The sequence below is a fragment of the Salvelinus sp. IW2-2015 genome, linkage group LG4q.1:29, assembly GCF_002910315.2.
Source record: "Salvelinus sp. IW2-2015 linkage group LG4q.1:29, ASM291031v2, whole genome shotgun sequence".
Classification (NCBI taxonomy): domain Eukaryota; kingdom Metazoa; phylum Chordata; class Actinopteri; order Salmoniformes; family Salmonidae; genus Salvelinus; species Salvelinus sp. IW2-2015.
This window is the reverse complement of record NC_036842.1, coordinates 59208301-59223532: the sequence shown is the minus strand read 5'-3', so window position 1 is coordinate 59223532 and position 15232 is coordinate 59208301. Positions and strand designations below refer to the sequence as shown.

The window sequence follows — 15232 nt, the reverse complement described above, 5'->3', positions numbered from 1 at the left end:
GTTATGTAAATGTTATCATTATGAAAACTTCCTGCTACAGGTTGTAAATGTTATCATTATGAAACTTCCTGCTACAGGTTGTAAATGTTATCATTATGAAAACTTCCTGCTACAGGTTGTAATGTTATCATTATGAAAATTTCCTGCTACAGGTTGTAATGTTATCATTATGAAACTTTCCTGCTACAAGGTTGTAAATGTTATCATTATGAAACTTTCCTGCTACAGGTTGTAAATGTTATCATTATGAAAACTTTCCTGCTACAGGTTGTAAATGTTATCATTATGAAAACTTTCCTGCTACAGGTTGTAAAATGTTATCATTATGAAAACTTTCCTGCTACAGGTTGTAAATGTTATCATTATGAAAACTTTCCTGCTACAGGTTGTAAATGTTATCATTTGAAAACTTTCCTGCTACAGGTTGTAATGTTATCATTATGAAAACTTTCCTGCTACAGGTTGTAAATGTATCATTATGAAAACTTTCCTGCTACAGGTGTAAATGTTATCATTATGAAAACTTTCCTGCTACAGGTTGTAAATGTTATCATTATGAAAACTTTCCTGCTACAGGTTGTAAATGTATCTATTATAGAAACTTTCCTGCTACAGGTTGTAAATGTTATCATTATGAAAACTTTCTGCTACAGGTTGTAAAGTTATCTATATGAAACTTTCCTGCTACAGGTTGTAATGTTATCTATGAAAACTTTCCTGCTACAGGTTGTAAATATGTTAATATTAATTGTCATTATGAAAACTTTCCTGCTACAGGTTGTAAATGTTATCATTATGAAAACTTTCCTGCTACAGGTTGTAAATGTTATCATTATGAAAACTTTCTTGAAAAGAAAAGAAAAAACAATCCGCATGAAATAATGACTTTCTGGCAAGACAGATTTGCCCTCCCAAGTTGTAACAGCAATTCATTTCACATGATTAGGTGGGTTATATCTAGTATAAGCCAGTGACATTCACCTGGAAATAATATGGATTACTATAGTAGACAGAATGGGATTGTTGCCTGAAAGCGACCACAGTAACATAGCTGTGGTTTTGTTTAACAACGTTTTTCAACCAGAACGGGAGATGTATTAGGCAGAAAGACATAGGCGATGTTTAACCATGTACTGCATTGTGCTAACAGCTAAGCTGCTTGTGCTTCTTCTGCTTCTTTCAACTGCTTTCCTGCTTTTCTAGTGTTTAAGGGTTCTGGAACAGTTGACTTAATCGATTGCCAAACCAAACCAAATCCAGCTATTTCATGTTTATTCTGTGTGGCATAAAGAATATACTAGAAAACAGCATGTAGCCCTTGAAGTTAAATAGACAGAGCTGCTTTTCTTTTTCTATGGTGTTGATAAGAGCATGTCTTTGTCTAGGATTGGCAGGCTGCAGTCGCAGGATGACCCCGCCCATTCCATCCCAGAGGACAGGTAAGCCAATGGCATAGAGAGACCACGCTATTGGGTAACCTATGAGACCATTATCTGTTGTTCAGCCTATACCACTATGCCAGGGTATATGCAACTTTAACAGAAAGAAGAGAGAAATCCCTACAGGACAACTAACTTTAAATTAGTAGTTCACTTCAAAGGTTTGTCAGATGTTTTCAAACCTCAAAAGGCACCGTACAATTTCCCAAATGTTCTTAAGTATCTATGTTATCCATTAATTTGGGGTTGAAACATATAGCTGGATGTGCACAATAAATTACTTAGGTTGTGGACTAAGGGTGTGGCTTTTAGGAATGGTTTATTGATATTTCATGCTGTCCACTCTGACTTAAAATCAGTATAGGGATGTACAGTTGAAGTCGGAAGTTTACATACAATTTAGCCAAATACATTTAAACTCAGTTTTTCACAATTCCTGACATTTAATCCTAGTAAAAATGCCCTGTTTTAGGTTAGTTAGGATTACCACCTTATTTTAAGAATGTGAAATGTCAGAATAATAGTAGAGAGAATGATTTATTTCAGCTTTTATTTTCTTTCATCACATTCCCAGTGGGTCAGAAGTTTACATACACTCAATTAGTATTTGGTAGCATTGCCTTTAAATTGTTTAACTTGGGTCAAACGTTTTGGGTAGCCTTCCACGAGCTTCCCACAATAAGTTGGGTGAATTTTGGCCCATTCCTTCTGACAGAGCTGGTGTAACTGAATCAGGTTTGTAGGCCTCCTTGCTCGCACACGCTTTTTCAGTTCTGCCAACAAATTTTCTATAAGGATTGAGGTCAGGGCTTTGTGATGGGCCACTCCAAAACCTTGACTTTGTTGTCCTTAAGCCATTTTGCCACAACTTTGAAGTATGCTTGGGGTCATTGTCCATTTGGAAGACCCATTTGCAGCCAAGCTTTAACTTCCTGACTGATGTCTTGAGATGTTGCTTCAATATATCCACATACTTTTCCTGCCTCATGATGCCATCTATTTTGTGAAGTGCACCAGTCCCCCCTGCAGCAAAGCACCACCACAACATGATGCTGCCACCCCTGTGCTTCACGGTTGAGATGGTGTTCTTCGGCTTGCAAGCCTCCCCTTTTTCCTCCAAACATAACGATGGTCAATATGGCCAAACAATTCTATTTTTGTTTCATCAGACCAAAGGACATTTCTCCAAAAAGTACGATCTTCGTCCCCATGTGCCGTAGTCTGGCTTTTTTATGGCGGTTTTGGAGATGTGGCTTCTTCCTTGCTGAGCGGCCTTTCAGTTATGTCGATATAGTACTCGTTTTACTGTGGATATAGATCTTTTGTACCCGTTTTCCTCCAACATCTTCACAAGGTCCTTTGCTGCTGTTCTGGGATTGATTTGCACTTTTCGCACCAAAGTACCTTCATCTCTAGGAGACAGAACGTGTCTCCTTCCTGAGCGGTATGACGGCTGCGTGGTCCCATGGTGTTTATACTTGCGTACTATTGTTTGTACAGATGAACGTGGCACCTTCAGGTGTTTGCTCCCAAGGATGAACCAGACTTGTGGAGGTCTACAATTTTTTTTTCTGAGTCTACAATATTTCTTCTTGGCTGATTTCTTTTGATTTCCCCATGATGTCAAGCAAAGAGGCACTGAATTTGAAGGTAGGCTTGAAATACACATCCACAGGTACACCTCCAATTGACTCAAATGATGTCAATTAGCCTATCAGAAGCTTCTAAAGCCATGACATCATTTTCTGGAATTTTCCAAGCTGTTTAAAAGCACTGTCAACTTAGTGTATGTAAATGTCTGACCCACTGGAATTGTGATACAGTGAATTATAAGTGAAATAATCTGTCTGTAAACAATTGTTGGAAAAATTACTTGTGTCATGCACAACGTAGATGTCCTAACCGACTTGCCAAAACTATAGTTCGTTAACAAGAAATTTGTGAAGTGGTTGAAAAACTAGTTTTAATGACTCCAAACTAAGTGCAACCTCAACTTCCGATTTCAACTGTACCTATTTACTGTAATACAATACATTGTGGTCAAATTGTGGTACAAAATGTAAAGATTGAAAGACTACATAGAAAAGGAAATAATGTAATAAAAAAATCTGTAACATTGGAACAGACACTGGATCAGATTACTGGTACTGAAGTCTGATGCCTTCAACTTCACAGGTGGATTTTGAAGACGACTAGTGTAATGTTTAGTAGAGGTGGACTTAACATGGGTTAATAGCACCTGTAGTGTGGGAGCAGACTTTTCCCCCTAATATTTATCCTATATTCCCGAGTTCTAAGAAATACCATATCTCAGAACATGTGAGTGCCAAGGCTGAATTCCTATCACATTGCGGAGTGCTCGCAGTGCAACTGGAATGGTAATACCAAGCACATGATAACCATAGTGACTGTACACTGTCTCTTCAAAGGGGATCAGAGCTGACCTGAATGAAGAACAAACTCACGATTGTGTGAAGATTGTCCAGAATATTACAATCTGTTCTAGCAAACAGATACCCAAATACTCTTTATAGTAATTGGCAACAACTTCTTAAAAAATATGGTCATCTCAGCCGTATTGAAAATAATCAAGGTTTATGATCCTCCTAACAATGCAATATGTACACATTTCCCCAGGGCCAAGAAATATCAGTGAACAAGATACACTGAGAGAGAGATAGTAATATTATGATCTCATTACAGCTTTGTCCGTGTCACTGTGGGGAAAAGAAGACGTTTGCAGAGCTCAGAGGGTAAGACATACGCCAGTGAGCCGTTGCAGGCTGCTTTTACTGTTCAAGGTCCTGTTTTGCAGGGAAGTTTCAAAGACACAAGTCAAAACAACACGTTGTCAACGTGGGAACAGCTGGTAAGGGCAGAGCGTTGTGGTGCGGAGGAATATTGGAATCATAGATCTTTCATCCTCATGGCCAAAATAGCCACACACAGGCCTGATCATCTCCATGCATAGGAAGAAACACTAACCAACACCTCACTAACACAAATACAGTCCAATCCAACCCTGGTCAATGCGGTCCAAATCTTGCATCCAGAAATCTTTAGATAATTACTACATGAGTAAGTAGGTTATATTTATTCAAATTAACTGGTATTAACTCACAAATAGGATTCCTTCACAAAACAGTTGGTACAAACCAATGACATAAGTATATTTAGGTACCAAAGGTCAAAATAGGGACTTTTCTATAAGGGTCCTTCCACGAAAAAAATCCCTTTTGCTTTCATTTGATATTTTAAGTAGGAATTGTACACCAATATTGAATTTTAAAAGCATGGTATATTAAATTAAGTACCCTTTAATATAGACCACATGGAGAATTCAATAAATATTATTTTGTATATGAACAAAGACTTGCTGTGTGCACCCAGTGACCTTTATGCAGATTTGAACCCTCTTAATAAATCATTGTAAAGCCATAGTTAATTTGTTGCTTTGACAATGCCATTTCTGAACATTATAATTGATTTCATGTGATTAATGATTAATTGTAAGGGGGAAAAAACCTGTCCCTCATTTTAAGGTCAACCCTGTTACGTGAACTGAACTCTAGTTTTAATATAGTGAAACTATTCCTTTTTTTTGTTCAAAGTTAATTTGTGGAATTTCTTTCCTTCTTAATGTGTTTGAGCCAATCAGTTGTGTTGCGACAACGTAGGGGTTGTATACAGAAGACAGCCCTATTTGATAAAAGACCAAGTCCATATTATGGCAAGAACAGCTCAAATAAGAGAAATGACAGTCCATCATTACTTCAAGACATGAAGGTCAGTCAATCTGGGATATTTCAAGAACTTTTAAAGTTTCTTCAAATGCTCTCGCAAAAACCATCAAGCGCTATGATAAAACTGGCTCTCATGAGGACCGCCACAGGAAAGGAAGACCCAGAGTTACCTCTGCTGCAGAGGATAAGTTCATTAAAGTTAACTGCACCTCAGATTGCAGCCCAAATAAATGCTTCACAGAGTTTAAGTAACAGACACATTTCAACTGTTCAGAGGAGACTGTGTGAATCAGGCCTTCATGGTAGAATTACTGCAAAGAAACCACTACTAAAGGACACCAATAAGAAGAAGAGACTTGTTTGGGCCAAGAAACACAAGCAATGGACATTAGACCGTTAGAAATCTGTCCTTTGGTCTGATGAGTCCAAATTTGAGATTTTTGGTTCCAACAGCCGTGTCTTTGTGAGACGCAGATAGGTGACGGATGATCTCTGCATGTGTGGATCCCACTGTGAAGCATGGAGGTGTGATGGTGTGGGGGTGCTTTGCTGGTGACACTGTCTGTGATTTATTTAGAATTCAAGGAACACTTAACCAGCATGGCTACCACAGCATTCTGCAGCGATACGCCATCCCATCTGGTTTGCGCTTAGTCGGAATATCATGTTTTTCAACAAGACAATGAACCAACACACCTCCAGGCTGTGTAAGGACTATTTGACCAAGAAGGAGAGTGATGGAGTGCTGCATTAGATGACCTGGCCTCCACAATCACCCAAACTCAACCCAATTGAGATGGTTTGGGATGAGTTGGACCGCAGAGTGAAGGAAAAGCAGCCAACAAGTGCTCAGTATATGTGGGAACTCCTTCAAAATGGTTGGAAAAGCATTCCAGGTGAAGCTGTTTGAGAGAATGCCAAGAGTGTGCAAAGCTGTCATCAAGGCAAAATGTGGCTACTTTGAAGAATCTAAAATCTAAAATATATTTTGATTTGTTTAACCCTTTTTGGGTTACTACATGATTCCATATGTGTTATTTCATTGTGTTGATGTCTTCACTATTATTCTACAGAAAATTCTGTAGAAAGGAATAAAAAATAAAGAAAAACCCTTGAATGAGTAGGTGAGTACAAACCTTTGACTGTTACGTGTAACCCATGTACTTTATTTTGCACTTAATAGGCACTAGGGCTGGGTGATATGGCCAAAATATCATATCACAATATTTTCTTATTTTTGACGGTATGACAGTATTTTATGTTTTTGAATAATAAAACGTATGTATATGCTTCATGGGTAGCGCATGACCTTAGGTTGCTAACAAATATATTCTAAGTGGTTTTAATGGGTCTTTCTCTCTTCTGATTGTTTTATCAATCAAACTTCAACCAAAGATTATTTAAAGCATTTGTATACATTTCTGCATTTCCTTTACTCATTTGCTATAATTTAAAAATGCCCTATTTTGTGAAAAGGTAACTTTTCCTTTCTCAGAACCATTATTATCCTTTATGATCATGTATTTTGAATAGATTCAATGGCAGTTCTTACTTTTGCCACAAGGGGGCGGTGTGTCGACTAAGGCGCTTTTGGCACCTGCACTGCCTCACAGGCAAGATTCATGGCAAAACCAAACATTACATTCCATTACATTTAACAAACCAAACATTATCTTTGGAAACACCGTACAACTGCCGACCGAAGTCAGCGTGCATACGCCCGGCCCTCCACAAGGGATCGCTGGAGTGCTATGGGACAAGGACATCCCGGCCAGGCAAACCCTCTCCTAACTCGGACGACGCAAGACCAATTGTGCGCCGCCGTATGGGTCTCCTAGCCGCAGCCAACAAACCAAATTGAAAAAAACGTTATGTAAGGAAAAGTACAAATCCAATCCGGTATATAGTAAAATGCGGTTTACTGCCCAGACCTAATAGACACTTACTAGTCAGTTTTCGTATTTAAACCTCTCTGGGGTATGTGGGACGCTAGCGTCCCACCTGGCATAAAGCCAGTAAAAATGCAGAGCGCCAAATTAAAATAAATTACTATAAAAATCTAACTTTCATGAAATCACACATGCAATACACCAAATTAAAGCTACACTTGTTGTGAATCCAGCCAACATGTCAGATTTCAAATAGGCTTTTCGGCGAAAGCAAACGATGCTATTATCTGAGGATAGCACCACAGCAAACAAAGAGAGAGAAGCATAWTTCAACCCTGCAGGCGCGACACAAAACGCAGAAATAAAAATATAATTCATGCCTTACCTTTGACGAGCTTCTTTTGTTGGCACTCCAATATGTCCCATAAACATCACAAATGGTCCTTTTGTTCGATTAATTCCGTCGATATATATCCAAAATGTCCATTTATTTGGCGCGTTTGATCCAGAAAAACACCGGTTCCAACTTGCTCAAAGTGACTACAAAATATCTCAAAAGTTACCTGTAAACTTTGCCAAAACATTTCAAACTACTTTTGTAATACAACTTTAGGTATTTTTTTACGTAAATAATTGATGAAATTGAAGATGGGATGATCTGTGTTCAATACAGGAGGAAAACAATCTGTAGCTAGCTTTCTGGTCATGCGCCTCTATACCCTCGTTCAAGATGGCCGTACTTCTTCATTACACAAAGGAAAAACCTCAACCAATTTCTAAAGACTGTTGACATCCAGAGGAAGTGGTAGGAACTGCAAGAAGGTCCCTTAAATCTTAAATCTGGATTCCCAATGAAAAACCATTGAAAAGAGAGTGACCTCAAAAAAAAAATCTGAATGGTTTGTCCTCGGGGTTTCGCCTGCTAAATAAGTTATGTTATACTCAAAGACATGATTCAAACAGTTTTAGAAACTTCAGAGTGTTTTCTATACAAATCTATTAATAATATGCATATCTTATCTTCTGGGGATGAGTAGCTGACAGTTGAATTTGGGTATGCTTTTCATCCAAACGTGAAAATGCTGCCCCCTATCCTAGAGAAGTTCCTCTTGGGATAGGAAAACATGTTTCTATTAAGTTGAGCATGTGCTCTTCAGAATGTTAAAATAAAAAAATACAACTTTTTTTCACCAAGTTACCAAGTTAATTTTGTGGAATGACCCACCTACAGTCATATTGGGATCACCATGGAGTTCACTGTCAGGGTAATGATGATTGAAAAGATTATTGCAACGTCTAAACAATTCTAGCTCTGTGTTAACAAAGTTAACAAAATGTCCACTACAGGAGCTTCAGGCTGCTTGTGATGGAAAATTAAAATAGTCAACTAAAATCAAACGCGTAGTCTCCCATTGTTGCCAAACTGTGCCTCCGCCATGGCCAGAAACTCAAATAAACAACCCAAAAAGAGGGCATATTTAGTTTCCCCAACACAATTCTCTTTTTAAGTCAACACCACTCGGGACATATAAACTGAGCAACCATAAGTCAACTTTTGGAATGACAAAAAACAACCAGTTTTTCAGCCTGTCCAAACATTCACCTGGAACCAATTTCCATTTCCATGTCCCATTCCAGAAAAAATCCATTGGTGCTCAATTGAGGAAACCACTACTGTCTCGTAAAGTTATGCCAGGCAATGGTAGTGAACCTGATTTCTGACAGCCAAACTAAAAAGACGGATCAGGTGTGAGGTTCTAAATTGACCTTTTAGCGCAGGATCTCCAAGGGTCCCTATTCCTGGCAAATTCTATCCTTCCAAATTCCATTCAGCCAATTCTTCTTACTCAACGCCGGTTTACTTTGGGTCTGTCAAAACCCCAAACTCTAGCCTAATTTATTGTAGAGACGAGCTCGCAAGCCAAAGACAAGGAGCGCTTTCACAGCCAAGCTCGCATTCTTTCTTGGCCTGGTTCGTCCTGGTCCTGATAATGGAATTGCGCCACAAAAAAAACAGCGACTTTTACCTTGCGTTTAAACCAAAAAGCTACAGTCCAGTTATCAGTCAAAGGGTGACATTTTCCTCTCTCAAATACACAAGAAAAATGTGAAAGTGTTGCATGTTCATCGTGGGACGATCCCATTGTTGTTAGAGATCTTTGTACTTTAGAGATGGTTGAACGTCAACACCTGGTCTGTGTGTGTCTCATTAACACATTCCTCTAAGCTGAACACTCTGTTTACACCGCTAGCTTTTATGGGGGCGTTATGGGAGTGATGTTGTTGTGTGTCGCTGGTGTGTTTACCAAGCCTGCTATACTATCTCCCTTTGATTCCACCCACCCCCACTTCAGCAGTCTTTGAAGATGTGCAACAAAGTTCAGTCTGCAGCTGGGCTCCGCGGACTCAAAAGGTGGTTTTAAACCTTGAGAATAACTATGTGTCCTCAACAGTAAAATGTATGTTTTTTTCCATAATAGCAGTGACTACAAAGTCAAAAGAAAACTATTCATCCTTGGTTTGGAACACATCAGATATAATATTTGCCCACCAATGGCTGCCTCAGACTTCAGCACTGTATATTTTTAAGAACCTAGAGCCTTTGAAATGGGCTTGCAATTTACTCGGGCGAATACGACGCTGTAGGACGATATGGGAGGAGAACTGAACGTTGCGCGATGTGAACTTCATATAAAGGGTAATACACTGACATCTATTGTATAAAGGGTAATACACTGACGTCTATTGTGTAAAGGGTAATACACTGACGTCTATTGTATAAAGGGTAATACACTGATGTCTATTGTATAAAGGGTAATACACTGATGTCTATTGTATAAAGGGTAATACACTGACGTCTATTGTATAAAGGGTAATACACTGACGCCACATCAGAAAGCAGCGGTGTCGAGTGCCTATGGTAAGATGTGAGGTGAAACGTGATAAGCCCTACTTTCAAGGGAGATCTGTTACTTTGAGTAGGTTACCACGCTCTTCTAGGACACTTCATTCATCAAACTCTTTCCCACTAAACCAAGTAAAAAAAAAAAAAGAGTTTAATACAGTCCAACTCCCAAGGTACAGTATATCAACCTGATAGCCACCAACAAACCCCAACTTGAATCATCCCATCACGTCTCCGGTAAAGACGAGGTGAGAGGAACATGCATTTAAGTCCAATTTCAGAGAGGATTCACCACCCCATAGCTTTAGAGACCTTCTCTCAGATGTGTTGCGATGCCAGTTGAGAAGAAGCAGCCGCTCTTCAGAGGGGACCTGTTCCCGATCATTGGAAGAGCCAGGGAAAGCCTGGGTTAAACGCTTCCAGATCTTTAACCTACATCTCTCATTTTATCCCCCTGCATTCATCCTCAGCTGAAACACCAGCGAAACAAATATCTGCCTAAACTAGTCACTTCCCCTCTCTTGATCTTTCTCTTTCTCCCCTTTCTCTGCTCTGTATCCAGATATTCTTTGTGGTCGCGAGGAAACTCCTGCTCTCAAAGGTTTGGGCCATTTTATGTCATCACCCTCCCTCACTGAGACTGCATTAGCGGTTATGTCTATATGAGTGAATTCAGAGGACTAGGCCACATACAGTAGAGCCGACTATATATCACGACTATATATGACGTTGACCGTGCTCAATGGCAGATGTCCATAAAGAAAGTAGGGTCACTGGTTTACATAAAATACTTTCCCCACCACTGATGTTTAATATTTATTCTCCATATGTAACATATAAATATCGTGTCTATTTCTCTTTCAGTCAAACATGTCAAGATATGCTTGTTTTGCTAGTCGATCTGGGATAAAAACAAATCCATCTTTGTATGCAAGACATGTCTTTTGTTGGTCATTTGTTTGTATTGAGGCCTGGCAGCATAATTTAATTGCTCTCTAAATTGCAATAAATTGGAAGAAAGAAAAGATTGGACACATCAATGTTGGCGAAGAGCATCATGCTATTATTACAGTTGTTTTGGAATGAAATCCCATGCCAAAAACGCATTACTTTGATTTGAAACAGACAGGAAATTGAATAATGGAGAAACTTAAAAATAAAAAACTACTTTTCTCTATTTCTCTTCTTTCAATATATATGTTATTCTCCATGTTATTCTCCATGTTTTCCCAACTCTTTGGCCTTCTGATACAGACTTTACTGCTGCTGTCAAAGCTCTACTCATGTCCAAAGATTTTGCCTCAGATAACATCTGAAAGCAGCATCTGGTTTGGTGTCTCCAAAGGCTTCAGCCTCCTGGCAAGCCAAAACCTACAAGATACAGCAATCAACTATTGACCAATACAACTAATGAATTGCATAATTTGGTTTGATTTAACATCAAATGAACAATCACTAAAGGGCCCAAATGTAACATTAGCCGCCTGCTCTGGTTTCAAACCTAAGCTATGACAAGAACCATGCTTGAAGAACTGGGGCTGAGGGAACCTCCGAGTCTCCAGGTCCTAGCTAGTTCCAGTTGCTAGACTGGCATATGGGCTGGATCAGGAAACACAAGCTCAATGATGTCATGACCATCTGACCCCAGGGTGACAGGTTTGGGGAATTTGTCTGCAAGTGGCCTAAGGCCAAAGTCAAGTATGTCTATGTTGTGCATGTGGATTTCATTTGAACCAATGCGATCTCTCCAACCTAGATTGCTCTCCTTGGGAACCCTCACTCACAGCAGGAAATGGTTTTCATTAGCAACAAAATAGGCATAAATGACTCAAATGTTTGCCAATTCATCACACACTGCATTATTGTTGGTTAATGTTGCTTCACACACATTTTTTTGCAAACGGTTTTTAAAACAATCATCATTACTTAAAATGTTTACATTGTTGCCAATCTGTTTTGTGTGGAACTTTACTGCTCCTAAACTGTGTTTGACCACCAAAATCTGTGCAATAAATGTCAATGATTTTCTGTCTTTGGTGAGTCATTCTCTTCGGTATCAGTTAATGCTTACATGACTTGATTGTTAAATTGGATAAACCCTGACTGAAGAATGCCACAAGACACCCTAATTATCTCGCCAGGTAAGTCCATGACAAGGTTTAACCCACACAACTGCCACTTGAGAAAACAAATCCCTTTGTGAAGCATGGCAACATACTGTATATACAGTGAGGGAAAAAAGTATTTGATCCCCTGCTGATTTTGTACGTTTGCCCACTGACAAAGAAATGATTAGTCTATAATTTTAATGGTAGGTTTATTTGAACAGTGAGATACACAATATCAACAAAAAAATCCAGAAAAACGCATGTCAAAAATGTTATGAATTGATTTGCATTTTAATGAGGGAAATAAGTATTTGACCCCTCTGCAAAACATGACTTAGTACTTGGTGGAAAAACCCTTGTTGGCAATCACAGAGGTCAGACGTTTCTTGTAGTTGGCCACCAGGTTTGCACACATCTCAGGAGGGATTTTGTCCCACTCCTCTTTGCAGATCTTCTTCAAGTCATTAAGGTTTCGAGGCTGACGTTTGGCAACTCGAACCTTCAGCTCTCTCCACAGATTTTCTATGGGATTAAGGTCTGGAGACTGGCTAGGCCACTCCAGGACCTTAATGTGCTTCTTCTTGAGCCACTCCTTTGTTGCCTTGGCCGTGTGTTTTGGGTCATTGTCATGCTGGAATAACCATCCACGACCCATTTTCAATACCCTGGCTGAGGGAAGGAGGTTTTCACCCAAGATTTGACGGTACATGGCCCCGTCCATCGTCCCTTTGATGCGGTGAAGTTGTCCTGTCCCCTTAGCAGAAAAACACCCCCAAAGCATAATGTTTCCACCTCCATGTTTGACGGTGGGGATGGTGTTCTTGGGGTCATAGGCAGCATTCCTCCTCCTCCAAACACGGCAAGTTGAGTTGATGCCAAAGAYCTCCATTTTGGTCTCATCTGACCACAACACGTTCACCCAGTTGTCCTCTGAATCATTCAGATGTTCATTGGCAAACTTCAGACGGGCATGTATATGTGCTTTCTTGAGCAGGGGGACCTTGCGGGCGCTGCAGGATTTCAGTCCTTCACGGCGTAGTGTGTTACCAATTGTTTTCTTGATGACTATGGTCCCAGCTGCCTTGAGATCATTGACAAGATCCTCCTGTGTAGTTCTGGGCTGATTCCTCACCGTTCTCATGATCATTGCAACTCCACTAGGTGAGATCTTGCATGGAGCCCCAGGCTGAGGGAGATTGACAGTTKTTTTGTGTTTCTTCCATTTGCGAATAATCYCAGAAACTGTTGTCACCTTCTCACCAAGCTGCTTGGCGATGGTCTTGTAGCCCATTCCAGCCTTGTGTAGGTCTACAATCTTGTCCCTGACATCCTTGGAGAGCTCTTTGGTCTTGGCCATGGTGGAGAGTTTGGAATCTGATTGATTGATTGCTTCTGTGGACAGGTATCTTTTATACAGGTAAGAAACTGAGATTAGGAGCACTCCCTTTAAGAGTGTGCTCCTAATCTCAGCTCGTTACCTGTATGAAAGACACCTGGGAGCCAGAAATCTTTCTGATTGAGAGGGGGTCAAATACTTATTTCCCTCATTAAAATGCAAATCAATTTATAACATTTTTGGCATGCGTTTTTCTGGATATTTTTGTTGTTATTCTGTCTCTCACTGTTCAAATAAACCTACCATTAAAATTATAGACTGATCATTTCTTTGTCAGTGGGCAAACGTACAAAATCAGCAGGGGATCAAATACTTTTTTCCCTCACTGTACATAGCCACAAAGATTACAGGAATTCCATATGGAGGCATCTGTAGTCCAGCATCTAACTCATTCATGACTGTTTGTTACCGAATACTGTCTCAATGATTGAAAACGCTAATCACTGCGAAAACACAAGTCGTTACCATAGCTTAATAAAGTACAAAATTATTTGAGATCACTGACCAGGTCTCTCTTGAAAAATTTATTTTATCTCAATGAGAAAAACCTGTATAAACAAAGGTTAAATAAAAATAAAATAGATTAAAAAAAGTGAAGGGCCACCCCTCAAAGTAAGGTAAGGTTCAATTATGCCAACCACAAGAAGTATTTCAGGAAATCCGAAAGCTCCAAAGCTATGCTATTTCCTCTCGCTCACCAGACAGACCATAAGGCTCTAATAAACGTTGCGTCTCAACAGGACACCACTTGATACAGGACTTTCTTTCAACACGACATTTCACAGAAAAGGAATCTAAACTTTCATCTTGTTTAAATTCATCTTATGTAAATGTTATGCGTGATTCACTATGTAACTGAACCGTTTAGTCAAATAATTACCTCAGGGTTTCAGGTTCATGTTCACTCAATACACTTCCCTGTCGCTGTATGGGTTATTTTGTATGAAAAATGGTCTAAGTTACTATTGCATAGCTTAGCATACTGCTTAGAAGTTGGGATGGGGGATAGCATTTGTACACCCTAAAAATATTTATTTGTACAAGCTAAAAATTGGTTATAGATACATGGCTATTAGAGGCCAGTATAAAAAGATAAAAACGTCAACTCCATGGCATTAGCTGAGGTATTGGCTCTGCTTCTTTTATTTGTCCTGTTAAAATACCCTCCTCTATATGTGGAAGCATGATAAAATACAACAGCGAAAGGCACAAATTAATCCATCAACAATATTCTATAAACACTTTTTTCAGGTTTCAATTTGGGACCTCTTCAAATATAACAAGCTTGCCAACATCGATTTATACCAATTATTTTTGTAGTAAAACTGAATACTCTGTTGGTCTCCAGCCAAAGGCATTACGGAGAGAGCCCTATTACTACAATTGTAAACAGATGTGCCAGCCTGTGCCAAAGTTGGATTTAGAGTAAGTATGTTTTCTCTTGAGTTATGTAAATTATGTAAAAAAATATATAATAACGATATGAATAAAGCCTGCAGTCCGTTTTACACTATGTGACAGGGGTGGAAATAACCCAAAAAATTATAGGTAGAAATTGTACAGACCATATTTATAACAAGCATGTCCCAAAAAGATGGCTAGCGTTTCTGATCATTAGATAAGACTGCTCAAGGGAGTGAGGTCAATGGTTGGTCAAATACCAAGGATCACAAACTGAACTACTATCAACCGAGCCATCGCTATAGGCTTACGGTGAACAGTACAGTTCTATAACCTCAAGGAGGCATACAT

The 15232-nt window shown here is 39.3% G+C and overlaps 1 protein-coding gene and 1 long non-coding RNA gene across 2 annotated transcripts in view; one reads left to right on the top strand and one right to left on the bottom strand.

Annotated features, from left to right (window-relative positions):
• LOC111962249 (uncharacterized) overlaps positions 1-12008 on the top strand; it is a 15214-nt gene extending 3206 nt beyond the window's left edge. Inside the window, exons 2-3 of the long non-coding RNA XR_002877090.2 lie at positions 1386-1439; positions 4143-12008. This is a non-coding gene — a long non-coding RNA (uncharacterized lncRNA). The remainder of the gene's footprint in view (positions 1-1385; positions 1440-4142) is intronic.
• Positions 1-15232, bottom strand: part of LOC111960968 (A disintegrin and metalloproteinase with thrombospondin motifs 20-like) — a 140620-nt gene that overhangs the window by 25737 nt on the left and 99651 nt on the right. The gene's annotated exons all lie outside the window — the stretch shown is intronic.